This window comes from Ischnura elegans, chromosome 3 (genome assembly GCF_921293095.1).
Source record: "Ischnura elegans chromosome 3, ioIscEleg1.1, whole genome shotgun sequence".
Lineage (NCBI taxonomy): Eukaryota > Metazoa > Arthropoda > Insecta > Odonata > Coenagrionidae > Ischnura > Ischnura elegans.
Genome location: NC_060248.1, coordinates 51,109,225 through 51,123,311, shown reverse-complemented (window position 1 = coordinate 51,123,311; position 14,087 = coordinate 51,109,225). Strand labels below are relative to the sequence as shown.

The following is a 14,087-nucleotide window of genomic DNA, read 5'->3' as shown; positions in this document are numbered from 1 at the left end:
TTCCATGCCTAAATCATATCACGTAAGATCAATATTATTTCATATAAATGATTAAATTCGACAATGCGTGAGAGATCGTACCTTTTTCCATTGGTCGAGTGTTTTAGGCGGTCCGTGCAGCGCGAGAATATCAGCCAGCTCTTCCCAGAGCTTCTGATGGTCGGCTCTTCCTGTTGGCCCATGAAATTTACCAAGGGCGAACTCGCGATGGTCGCTCATGTAGTTAGCTAATGTCGCAGTTTGTTTCTGCGTCATCTTAAATGCCCTTGCTTTGTTGCTATAATTTTTCCCATATATCATTAATTATTGCAAATACATTCGTAGTTCAGCATAAATACCACATAATATTAATTCCGAAGTCAATATATAATGACTTACCTTTCCATTATGTATCTCAACTTCAATTTTCCGCTAGATATTTATGTTTATTGACTTTCGTCGTTTGTGTTGCCGCACAACCGTTTTCGATTGTCATTTGTCAACTTGGATTTGGATCAACAGGTAATATCATAATATCTAAAATTGGCTGTTAATACCAGCTTTTTAATGATATATTAATAAATAAAAATTAATTATAGTTATTATTCTCTCTAATAATTACGTTTTTGTTAATAACTTTCTGAAGCACACGGCTTGTATCATTTGCCCTACGATGTTTTTCATACCGACTACATATAGCATCAGGGCGATATATTACGCCCTCAAAATCGGCGTAATATAACGCGATGCTATTTGCTGAATCAAAATCGATGCCATTTGAAAGAGGGAAATAGCGGCGGCGCAATAAAGCGCCCCCAAGATACAGAATAGACCATATGTTATTAAACAAAGGGGTTGCTGTGTTCCAAAAACAGGTGAACATCGGCTTCCGTCTGCTTACTGCCGCTACTGCTCCTCTCGGCTTGCAGTAGCCACAGTAGAGTCTACAGTAGGGAACAAAGATTATATACTGTAGGGAACCTCATCAAACGACTGACGTCATCGGTTACTGTACCGTACTGCCAGTTGATTTTGAAACGGTTTGGCAGCACTGTCAGTACTGCCAGTGAATTTCGGAACGTGCCCAGAGTTAGGTGAAGTTAATGGTTAGAATAAATACACAAAAACCTGGTTGCCAAGGGAATTGAGCGAATCTCTGTTCTGTGCTGACATCGAGTGGAAAATCAAATGCAGTACCAAGTATCTAATTGATCTCGTTTGTTTTCTATACCTAATTTCTGTACCTAACTCTGTATAGAAAAGTGAAATCACTTGTACCCCTTGGCTTCCAACCCACTCAATTTTGATCCCCGATTTCTTTCCTGGCCGCTGGCCCGCCAAAGTATTTTCCCCTTTGCTCAGCCACCAGCTTGGGAAACTCCGAATGGAGCGAGTGACGCGGAAGAGTCGGCGTTTTTGTCATCGATTCCCTCCTCTGTCTGGGGGACGGACGACAGGTGCGTGGACCGCGGTGGAGGCCGACCCCCTCTGGAAGGAAGCACCTGCATTCTCCCTAAAAGTCACGAGGAGTTTCGTCCGTTCCTGCTCACATCCAGAAATATATCAAGCTCGGAATTAAGACGAGCGTGTCGAAGATGTACACGAACGAGTCGGATGTGCTTCGTCATTGACTCGGAACTTTGGAGTCACGCTTGGCATAGGAGAATGGAGGACCCTAAAATTAGGTGACTGCAGTGTTTTAAGAATACCGGTTAAGGCTATTTATGTAGTTTGCTGTTTTGTGTACGCTACCGACGAAAGGTACTCTTATCATCTCGTCGTATTTCAATGCGATGATGAAGAAAAATCGGCCTTAAAGTCCTCTCGGACAGAACGATTTTGAAGGAGCTCAAATGCCCAATATTTCAGCCACCAAGGACCGATTTTTGTAAGTCAATGTAAATTTAGAATTATCATCGTGATGTATATTTTCGTATCTGAAAATTTTGGAGCTAAGAACAAATTAATGCAATTAGTATCCTTCCCTAGTATTGCAGCATTTCGGTTGCATATTCATTGTTTCTTTAAAAGCACACCTACTGTGAAATCCGTCGAAAATTCCTTTTATTGCTGTCATTCTATCAAGATTTACAACGACCTATTAACCACTCAATCATCAAAAAATCTACGGTATAAATTATTTCAATATAAGGGACAACTCTCATAGGTTTGAAAAATTCCAATTCAACAATTCAATGCCCACTGACCATAAACAATCCGAATGGGTCACGGTACTTGGAGATTTCGCGGCGCGGAGCTGAGCCGCGACGCAGAGTAGAAAAATGTAGGCTTTTCTCGGCGTCGCAAACTTTTTTTCAAATATCTTCATTTAATAATCCAGAAATGTCTTCATTTAGCACTCTGACGAAGTTTCCCGATGCCTTTTTTTTCCAAACGTATGAATTATATTGTCTACTTTATGTAAACTTTTCCCTGGAAAAAAGGTTTGCCATTTTGTAACGTAAAATTACTAAAAAAATTGTAAAAAAATGTCTGAAAATTGTGCAGAATACAGATTACATTTATAAATGGTTATTTTATTTATTTCATGAAAATCCTTCCTTTATTCATATGCCAGCTTAACTTTTTAGAATTTTCGAAGAAAAATGAGAGCGGGCCGTTTTTCTGGAAATTTGTTTGTGTTTGTGCCTCTGTATCTAGGTAACAAGTGATACCTATGAAAAATAACTTACCATTTTTTGATCACCAATCATTTTTACAAATTTTCAAGAAGCTAAAAGCTCTCTTAAAAGCTGTTTTAGACTTTGGTCAGGCGATTTTGGCGTCACTGTACGACGGAGTGACTGTATCCGGCGTTTGCTCGGGAGAGAACTCGATTGAACTGGAGTGCAGTGGTAATTTACGAGGCTGTCGTTCAGAACTCACTGATCGCTTGGTCAATCGGCTAAAATAACTGGAGAGTAAGTAACTGATGGCCCTACTTGCTGTTATCTGTACCACTGTGTTGCTGACGTTGACTTGATTCATCGGGAAGGGTAGCCTGTGAATGTATTCTCTCGGCTGCGAAATTACTTGAAAACCGTTACGTTGGTCCGGTTAAACGGAATTCCTGTTTTTATTTCGGGATATTTATTTATACTCGATATTAGTCTTCCATATTTAGCATTTTTGGAATAATTGGCTGAAAGAAGAGCGTTTTTTCGGTGAAAATCCTTTCCTGTCGACTCAATGAATTGTCTCGATTTTAGGTCATAGCTGGAGACCCTAATGATGTGAATTCTTGTTAATTTACCCTGTTGTATGTTTGTTTTAGGTGACTATCTCATTATTTCAATTTGCAACTTAAAAAACTCACATGTTTACTTAAATAGCTAATCGCAGTGCCTTTTTCTCCTACGAGTTTTACTGGGCATACTGAACCTATGAGGCCTTGAGGTCAAGAAGCATTTCCATTTTAATGATCACACATCCAGTGCGTCGATCGAGGCGTTGCCTGTGATATGATGATAAATATGGTTAATATGTTCGGGGATAATTACGTGGCGATATTTTTAAATTGCTTCAACGATGGACCCCATTTCGGTGGTAATTCATCCACGTCCAATTTCCCTCATAAGTTAGCCAACGTGCGAAATTCCAGTAACAGTAACTTTGATCCGTGGGGCTTGCGGAAATAAATCTCCCAGATGATTAATTGCAAAGCTGACCATCGACTCGTGAGGGCCCGTTGCTGCGTGCGAAGTGTGGGGGTGACGCTTTATTTTCATCTCACATTACTCAGAGGACGTGAAAGCGCACGACCGATAGTAATCTACTGGCGGTGTTTCTGTCAGTATGCTTATTTTTCTGCCGAATCCATTGCTCCCTCGATATCCTCGCTGTCGTCCTGTAGCCCATTAATGACCACATCAATATTGCCGTAATTAAAAGCCGGCGATTTCGCGCGCCTCCATTATGGAAATAATATTAATAAAAATAACTTCACGTTTTTCATGGGTCGGGCAGAAATTAATATTCTCTGCTGAAAATAGACTTTGATGGCTCTAATCGTGAACTTCTCCGAAATTAGATTCATTTCCGTCTGATTTCGATTTACACTCTCAGCCACATTGTAAATACAAAATGAATCTACATGGTTGTTGTTAATCATGCACCTGACTTTTAGAATCGCACATTTATGCACACAGAAGTTTTTTATGAACTCCTGCAAACAGTGTTGAGTATTTTTAATTATTGAATCCTCCCTAGTTGTAGATATCCTATTTGCTTGATTCCTCTTATCGAGATTCAATGCACATACTAAAGACAAAAGGCTACGTAAGCTATTATCATCTAGTAACTTAAATTAACTGATGCATCAGCTATTTCCTGTGGCTGCCTTTCTATGCGAAAGAGCCTGAAAAGCGACTTATTTACCCTCTTAAATGTTCATAAATGGTAGTCTCGCGGCCGCAATTACGAAATGCGCTGGTGTTAAGCGTTGGTGGGGGAAGGTTTTTGTGGCTAATTAACTGGAGTCGTTGAGGTGATTACCGGGGAAGAAAGACGTGAGCGTGTCCTCGCCGAAAACCAGAGACAACATCCTCCTCATCGTCTTTCTCCCTCCAAACGCGCAAACATTTGGTTTCGGCTCTCCAATTCAACCTCTCCCCATCTTCTCTTCTCCTCTGTAACGGTGCCTTCCGCAGGTCTGTTCCGTCGCTGATTGAATTAAGCGTTTGAATGGAGGCGGTGTCGGGGATGCATTGCCCTCCGCTATCAAACTCGCACGCCGCTCGCTGTGGTTCTGCTGTCACTGTGTTTACGCCATGTTCAAATATAGCCCAAATTCTCTCTCTCTCTCTCTCGTCGTCCTATCCCTGCATTCCGCTCCGCCAGCAGAATTGAGCATACTCCCCGTGGACGTGTTCTTTATGGCTTTATCTTGTCTTTGTGATATTCCGCGTCGTGAAGCTCGGCTGGCTTTAAGTATTGAATTAGACCGTCATGAACGAATCCTCAAATTATAGTTAAAACTCAACAAATACTTACGCCCGTTGAGTGTTTGACGTCGAGTCATGACTGCAAATAGAGGCCTAATTACTAGCGCACGTTGCATAAATAATTCTTAAATCGGTTCTTTAGACTTTTTTTGTGAAGAACAATCTCAGCAGAAATTTATTCAGGCCTTGGATATTTTTAGGGCATCGAAGAAAAAAATAGAAAATCCGACAGTGAAGGGCGGATATCAGGAATTGAAATCTGGCTGCTAATGCTTATGTTAAACAAGTTTTTAGCAATAGATGAAAGGAAAATTAAATGGGAGAATGTGCCTGAAAATGGCGGTGAGCGATATGATTACGAGTATGATGAATTACCTAGGTTAGTACCTCTCAAAATATCGATATGGAAGAGAGTAATGGTGAGATAAATGGATAAAAAAATGAATGAAAAAGTTCTCTCCCTGTTACATGAAGAGAACAAGCTATATTGGTGAGTAAAATAGGTGATATTGTTAGTGGAATATGTATGTACTATCGGATGTGGCTATTACTGCACTACTCACTTGGGTACTACGCTCCCAAATTACTACTATATTGATGGTATTTCACCTCAAGACATTACTTTATTCGGCCAGTTGCCAGAAAAATATACCATCGTTGGTGTAGCATTCACTTTCAATGCAAAAGTGGTGATGACCGTGGTTCAGGATGGGATGTGATAACACCCAGAACGAGGGCCGATAAAATATTTTAATCTCAGTTTTTATTTCTTTAATCTCAACTTCCCCGTAAACAGCACATAGAGGCTTTTACAACAAAGGATGTCACAAACATCCATGCCCTAGATAGGGACAACCTACCCATGCGGGGTTCGAACCCGCGACCCACGGTTTGTCAGGCGAGGACTTTCCCCCACCGCCACCGAAGCCGGCTACATATATATTCAGGAGTACTCAAGATGGCTTAATAGTAACCGAAAGTCGAAGTCAAAATAGAAACCCAAAATTTGGTAATATTTTGGGAAATTGAAAAAAATTGGTACATAATACTTATGAAATACAATTCATTTTAAACTTCTCCTTCTCCTCGAGTGTTTCTTTTAGTGACAATTTAATTTCCAGACGTAATAAGCAGCACGTAAGCTAACGTTATCGTTGGAATCAATCCATCACGCGAACTGATATTCCACCATCTCAATGTTCGTTGGTTTCCACGCGAAGTTGCCGAAACTTGTTCTCGCATGAGTTTACCCTGAGATTCTGAAATTTTTTTTCGGTTTTCCATATTTCGCCTACTTGCTTTCTTTTCCTTCGCCATGTGCCATCCACTCTCCTCTTCTTCTTGCTGAAAAACAAAAGAAAAAAAACCTCCCAGAGGGCCAACGACGTCGAAATCCAATTCTACCGCTACCTTCCCTTCATCTTGCATTCCGGCCGATTAGGAATGAGAACAATGGGACTGAAGCTGTCCATCAGCCGACCATTTACTCAGCCCTACCCTACCTCCTTCAAATCGTCTCTCTTATCTTCTTTTTTTATTTTCCTGCCTTTTTACAGCATTCCTTTAGCTGAAACTCACAGGCTGTGCTTTGAAGAGTTTGCTCTTTGCTGAAGCTTTTTAGCCCGACCACATCCTCAACCGCGACATTCCGTTACATTATTGTAGCATATCTTCGATCGAGATATTTACTTTCGCTTGAAATCATTTCATTTTCATAGGGGCAAAATTTCACTCAAAACTTCTTCGCACTTCATTTGTTTGTTTGGCACAAAATTAGCAGAGTAAAAAGTTCAATTATATGGGAAGCACATTAGATGAAAACGGACGTAACGGTAAGGAAAAGAGGAAGAGAACTGCGATAGCATAGGAGGCGTCTATGAATAGGAAAGAGCTAATGAGGAGGTAGTTAGGTGAGAGTGGCAAGGAAAGGTAAGGAAAAAATCTGAGTACATGCGCTTCACGGTGCGGAAACAAGAACACTTAGGATGTAGGACGAGAAAAGACCGGAGGCGTGTTAGATGTGGGTGTGGAAAAGAAGGAGAGAAGGTGAAGTGAACGGAGAGGAGTAAATACGACGAAGTGTGAAATAGGGGATGAGGAGAGGTAGCTTCTAGACGAGATACGGAATAAACAAGGTTTGGATGGAGCGAGTACCAAGCGGGGAGGGGATGTTGGAAACAGTGCTAGAGGTTAGAATGATGGGTGAACAAGGGAGAGGAAGGAAGAGAATATAATTTTTAGAGAGAATGAAGGGGAATAGGTCTTATCAGGGGCGGGGCCAGGATTTTTTTCTGCGGGGAGCACAAGGGTTTGCCAGGTCCTCTTATATTTGACATTAAAAACAAAACACAACAATTACTGTAAAAATATTCTTTATTTGGACGTGAAAGTAATTAATATTAAATTCAATGATTGAGGCTCCGTAATACACAAAATAAAAAGAACGTAATGACAACTATATTAAAAATTTTATCTAGCTTTTGAGCGTGTTGGGGGGGGGGCACGTGTCCCCCCCTAAATCCGCCCATAGGCCTTATTGCGAATTGAAGAGGGAAGCCCATGAAGGGATGGAAGACTGCCGGAATACTTCGTAATTTCTCCATGTTAACACAACCTACTTTCCTGCTTCAGGTGAAGTGGGCGAAGAGGAACGAAGCGGTGCAAGACATGATAAGCGATGGGAGGAAACATCTATAAGAGAAACGGAGTTCGCGTTGTGGATGGAGCGAGTTCTTAGCTTCTAGGAGGAGATGATATAAGTCATGTACAAGGGAATATTAGGTTAGCGAGGAGGGTGTAGGAATAGGTTTGGAATAATAGATAGAATGAAAGAGAATAGGCCTTAATGTTCCTGACGAAATCTATAGATTCACTTCAACTGAGTGAAAATTAATGTTGAATGAATATAAACACACTTTGTAAATTTTCGCTGAATTTATTTGCTGGTACGACGCGTTTCGACGCTCATTCTCGAGTACAAAGACAATAATCGGGCCAACCTGAATTTATACCTGCTAGGGACCAGTAGGGGAGGTAATAGAAGGGGTTTGGGGTGGAGTCGGGGGTGGATTATTTTTTAGTGTTCCTATTTATTTTTGGAGTAATTCGCAAAATGATCCGTGTTAACCTATCTTAACCGATAGAGTACCAGTACCTAATTATTCTGTTTCAAAATTTTTGTAGGTGAAGACATGACTTGTACCCATCGAGAGTCACTTCCACGCGGGATTATATATTACCCCAAAAGATGAAATTCACTTCGGAAAAATTACTTGACTTGACTTAAATTCGGTCCTTCAATTCTTCGTGCGTTTGAAATGGCGAAATAAATGTTTGGCCCCCACATATATACTGTGGTCGTCAGAGAGATAAAATGCAATTTTGTTAATGTCAAAGAAATTTCAAAATAATATGCTGTTAATTTTTCATGGCTATTTTCATTACACTATGTCAGAGTATGTGTCACTTTTAAACAACATTTAAAAGGGAATATATTTCATATGCATTTTTTTTGTCTTTTCAGGTGAGTGTGATCCTGAAAATGGAGTTGAGATACGTAACAGATCTTTGAGAATATATTGATGAGCAATAGTCGAAGGAAGCTGGCTGAATTATGGATTCGATATGAAAGCTTCACCAGCTATTTTCCCCTGGCTAGCAAAGGTATGCAAGGTGTTATTATTGTCATTCATTAATTTATTTTCATTGCTTTGCAGTGTGTTCAATTATGAAAAATTTTCCGAGGGCACTTTTTATTGATGTAAATCAAATCTACCCCCAAGAGATCGCGTTGAGTGGACGAGGAACTTTTGAGTTTTTTGTATTCACTGACCTTATGGCGGTAAATGTGATTTCAAAATAGTTTTACTGTTAAGACACGTTACTTATTGCTATTAACTCCGGTCTCCCTCGCAATGAAGAGGTTTCTGGTATGATGCAAAATTCAGGGTTTTCGATGTTCATGAGGATGATACACTCTCAACTTTAATCAATTCGTCTATAAATTGTGAGAGACTAGTGTAGGTAATCACCATCGATATTGCTCACTACTGAATCCCTTGCCATGAATTGTCTCCGGTATTGTCTAGTGGTTAGGATATCCGGAAGGCCCGGGTTCGATTCCCGGTACCGGAAAATCATTTTTGTCCTGGATTGCGGCGGGGTAAAGTTCTCGCCTGCCTAATCGAAGGTCACGAATTCGAATCCCGCCTGGTTGGATTTTTCCTCGCTATGGCGTGGGTGTTTGCGGTCATCATGCGTTGTAAATGACCTTTTTTCGCAGCGCAGAGGATAAATAAAAAAAGGTAAAATAGTCTTGTCGTCTCATTAACACAGTAGGGTAGCGTGCATGCTCAGTAAAGGTATATGAAGTCATTCCAAATAATTTTCTTACCCGCTATATCCGGTTTTTAAAATGTCCAATTCTATTTATTTATAAATAAAATAACACATGAAACATAATTGTGGCATGGCTTGGCTTCATTTCCCGTGATTATGTGTGAGCGCTTGAGGTCATCAGGACATTTTTGGCGACCCATAAAATTGTAATTTTAATGTTACTTAATGCTCAAAAGTAAGATACGGTAACGCGCACTTCTCGCTACTGTTAATATTGTTATATGCGATTGGTTAATAATTTTATATACGTTAAATCTAAAAATTATGAAATACTTTTGAAGTCTTACGGCTCTTACTGCTAAACAAACCAGGATTAAATTCAACTGATATTCATGTTCTTTCTGATAAAGGTAAAAAAAGGAGATACATTTGGGGAGATTTCTTACAAATAAAAAAAAATAGATTAGCAAATTATCAGCCCTAAATGAGATAGCGTTATCGCCTGCGTAATTTATACTGGAGTTAGCAAAAATGCTATTTTTAGCTATAAAATCACAGTTTTTCCTCGTGCTGTGTCACTATCTATCTCACACTTAATTATTATTTAATTTATTTGGAACTAACATGTAATTTAATTCCTGTTCAAAATCTTCTGAAATGAAACAGATTTGGCAGCATGAAATTTCCAGTTGATCATATGCTCAAAAGTTGGCTTGAGATTCTGAGACCTAAAAGCGTCTCAAAATTCATTTCCAACAGCATGCATTTTCTATATGTGCTAAGTCATTGTTTCAATCGTGTTTCGACTCCGTTCCGCCCTCTTTTGTCCTTCGCTCTCGTTCAATTCGTCGGAGTGCATGTTCCCGTCGGGTGCGACACGTGTCTTTGCGAGAGTATACCGCAGGTATGCAAATGCGATCTATTCGTTCGTCTCGAATGGCGTCGCATGAAGGGCGGGGTGTCCCCTGGGAAGCCACGGGGGGTAAAGGCGGGCGTCTCCTCCGCCGCCTCCCGCCGCGAGCCCTCTTCACGGCACCTTGCTTGTCCCCGACGAGAATGGACCACGCTCTGGAGCACAGCAGAGGAGGTGGCAGTGTAATTTTATGATTCTTAACGGCGCCATCTGGGTAGCAGGTTGCAGCGCCGCGTCGCGTCGTCGAATGAAGTAGCAGGCATTGCAGGTGGGAAAGATGCTAAGAGGGTGGAAGAAGGTGAATCAGGCTCCAGGGATTGTGGTGTTATGTGATATTGCAATCATTTTATTTGAGGCTGAGGAACGCTTAGATTTTTTTCTAGTTTCTCAGGCTACGAGAAAGTATTTGTTTAATTTTATATAAAATAAAATAAACCGGTGCGTTCACTCACTCAGTGATTCGATTAGAAAGTTAGTTCAGTTAGGTTAGGATAGAGTTTACTTGAGACTAAACCACAGGCGTGTAAAAATGACATACCGAGGGCAAAGGGGGTCCCTATCCCTGGGCCACCTCACACTTTGAGTATTTATGATGATTGTGTGCAAATGCTCACCCGTGATTTGAACAGGGTACTCCCTGGTCGGTGGCCAAGCACTCAATCAACTAGGACACCTTGGTTCCGCATGAGGCTTGGCTTCCGGGCGTTCCTCCGCGTTTAGATGTCCATTTTTTTTAGAAGGCCCGTTTAGAACGCCCGGAAGCCAAGACTCATATGAAGAAACGCCGCGGAAACCTCAGATCAACCTTGGTTCCGCTCGTACTAGCCCGCCTTTCGGCTTGGTTTCTCGGTTTTGATTCTTAATTTTGTGCTTAAATATTCGTTTCTTATGGCAGGAAGCGTTCATATCTAATGGCTGTGTATATTTCGAAAAGAATATAATTTCATCTGTCTGTAATATTTTCCAGTGAATCATTGAATGAATGAATTATGAGACGTGAGACTATGTTAAAGCGCGTTAAAAGGCCTTCAATACTTTTGCATGATTTTATAATATTAACATTTTTTACGTAAATATGATGCATTGCATTGAATGCGAATTTTGACTTTTTGACAATTCCATGGAATTTCTGTGCGTATCAGGCGTACTAAGTATGTAAATGAAGTCAGTTTATTCACCTCTCTCACACCAGGCTATTTGTCAGTGTTACAATCAATTCTATGTTACTTTTAATCAAGTAGGGGATTAGTACGGAGGATTGTACCCAAATACACGTAATAATACTCATGATATTTTAATACATGATATTTAAATTTTAGGCATCATGATTAGGTAATTATTTCACGTCAATATATCTCAATGACATCGTTTTAGCCCCAGAGTAAAAAAATGGCGTTTAATTAAAAATACATTTCGTTAATTGGCGAGACTTGAATCATGACACAGAACATTATTTCACCAGATTTTTGAGAGAATTCTCATTTTCACGGTGTGAACTAGTCACACATTGGTTTTCGTTGATTTTAATTCGTAACTTATCGATTTCTTCTCCGGTTCTGGGTTCTAAGGTAGAACCGAAGTAGAACTAGTAGAACCGAAGAGTAAAACCGACTTCTTCTGATCTCTTTTCCCATTCATCTAACATCCTAATCCCTCACCTAAGCGCCGTTTTCTCATTACTCTTTTCACATATCATCCGCACGCTCTCCATCTGCCTCCTTTTTATATCAGGTAACGGATTCCTCTTTTCACTCGCAATAATAAGCACTCATCGCTTGTCTTTTTTTCGAAATTAAATCACTGGCTTTTGCATTCTATGTTGTCGGCAGCTCCTTTTGAAGCCACGTCATCATCAATTCGGTGGGAAATCCAAGTGGCCTTCCGAGATCACTGGCTCTGTTATATTTAATGGATTTCGGAAAAAATGGCTACTATAATTATACGAGTTTTCAAGTATTAAACAATAGAATCCTTCAATAACGAATGAATGGACACTTTTGATTTTAATGATTACTATTTAATCGGAGATCGTTCTCGTACTTGTCCTTACAAAGTCCCGTTCACAACAACTCAACTTGGCGTAACTTGAATTATGAAAAAAATAGAGCAATTAATGGTATTTTCTTTCAATCATAGTAAAAGGCGCGCATTAATCGTGAAGTGGAATTAAGAAGACATAAAATAGTTTCCATGTCTCTAGATTGACGGAACTGTCTTCTTAGATACTGGTTAATTTCAAAAGGTATTTGAGCTTTTCTCCATCTAAGGATCTTCTAAGTTAAGTTAACCCCATTATACGTAACTGTGAACCAATAGATGCCATATTCAAGGTTGAGCTCAAAGTGTCGCCAACTGTCGCCAACTGTCAAGTGAAGTGGTATTAGAAAGTCTTAATCCTCACAATTGTCATACTGGGCTTCTTTTATAAAAAGCCTTATTTTTCCTTTGTTTTTCCGCCTACTTTTGAAGGATTATCCATTGTGTGAAATATAATGTATACTATTACTCTGGTAACTGCTTCAATAACGTTATATATACATCGTTATACCTGATTATTAGGACTCATTTATTGTCTTCACTGCGTTCTGTGTTTCGAGGAGCGATTCTTCTGCTGAACTTGGCCTTATAAAGACTCACCAGGAGTTCTTTTGTCCTCCACAGTCCTCTAAAAGAAGGAAATGGAATACTACTTGCTATTCCAGGTCCGAGCGCCGATTTATAATCAAAGGGATTCCAAGCTATCCCTTCCCCATTTTTTTCTCCTCCGACATTCAGTATTCGAACGACTAGGACGAATGGAGAGGAGAATTTCCGAAAAAAAGAAAAGTACGAGAAGGAATGGCGTATAATGGAAGAAAAAAGTAACTTCTCTTTTGTTGAATTTTAGGTTGTTTTCTTTTTTACTCTCTCCTAGTGAACCTGCCTGCAGTGAAGTGCAGTCTCATTCGAAGCCGAATGGTCATGATGACGGCATGGGTAGAGGAGATGTTAACCTTCTTTGGAGGGCGGGAATATCTACGAAAAATCTATCTATCTACGGGCGGGAAAATCAAGGGGAGGAGCTACTAATCCGTTCCGTGTAAACTTGTTTTTTTTTTTAAACATTTTGGGCACATTTTAATCGGATTCTAATACGTCCGCTACTCGGCGATGACTGCAGTGCGAATTGTTAATCCTCAATATTCGCTTCATAATATATACTACCGTGAGTAATAGCACTGGAAAGTTATGAAAATGATCAATCACATCACCGAGAATAATAATTTAGTTTTGCAGTGGAGGTTCTCAATACAACCTCCACTTGGGGTTTCCAACTCAACACCTTCCCCTCATCCCTCCTGACACCCACTCCTTCCACTCTCTCCCCCATCCCCTTCAAATATATATGTTTACTTAACATTCAAATTTTTTTGTTCTTAATGATGACCTCTATGGTTCGAAACATGTTGTACGGACGAAATAAATCAGTGGAAATCAACGAAATCACCTTTTCATTTTCGATCATAAATTTCGTTCATTTGGGCAGCTTGAGATTACAGATTGGGATTAGATTTTCGTTAGTTTGAGTAACCTTGAAATAATTTTTTAAAGTGACCTCTCCCGTCATTTTTTCATGGAAATTTAAAAAAATTAACTCATCAATCATAAATATCTTGAATAATTACTCCATTTCTCTTTATATACACCAAGGATGAAGTTCTCCATGAAAAATATGTGGCTTAGCCGGGATTCGAACTCGGATGTCCGGATTACTGGCTTGGCATTTTAGCCAGTAGCACCACCAAGCCATCTCCTCACAGCGAACTTCGGGATGGCCTGATTGGCTATTGGAAAATCCGGGTTCGAAGACCGGCTAAGCTAAATATGTTTCCATGGCGAACTTCACCCTTAGTGTTTATGAATTTGCACATGCG

General features: G+C 40.0%; 1 protein-coding gene across 1 annotated transcript in view; it reads left to right on the top strand.

Moving 5' to 3' along the window:
- Window positions 1-14,087, top strand: part of LOC124155763 (nucleoredoxin-like) — a 505,092-nt gene that overhangs the window by 221,323 nt on the left and 269,682 nt on the right. The window lies entirely within an intron of this gene.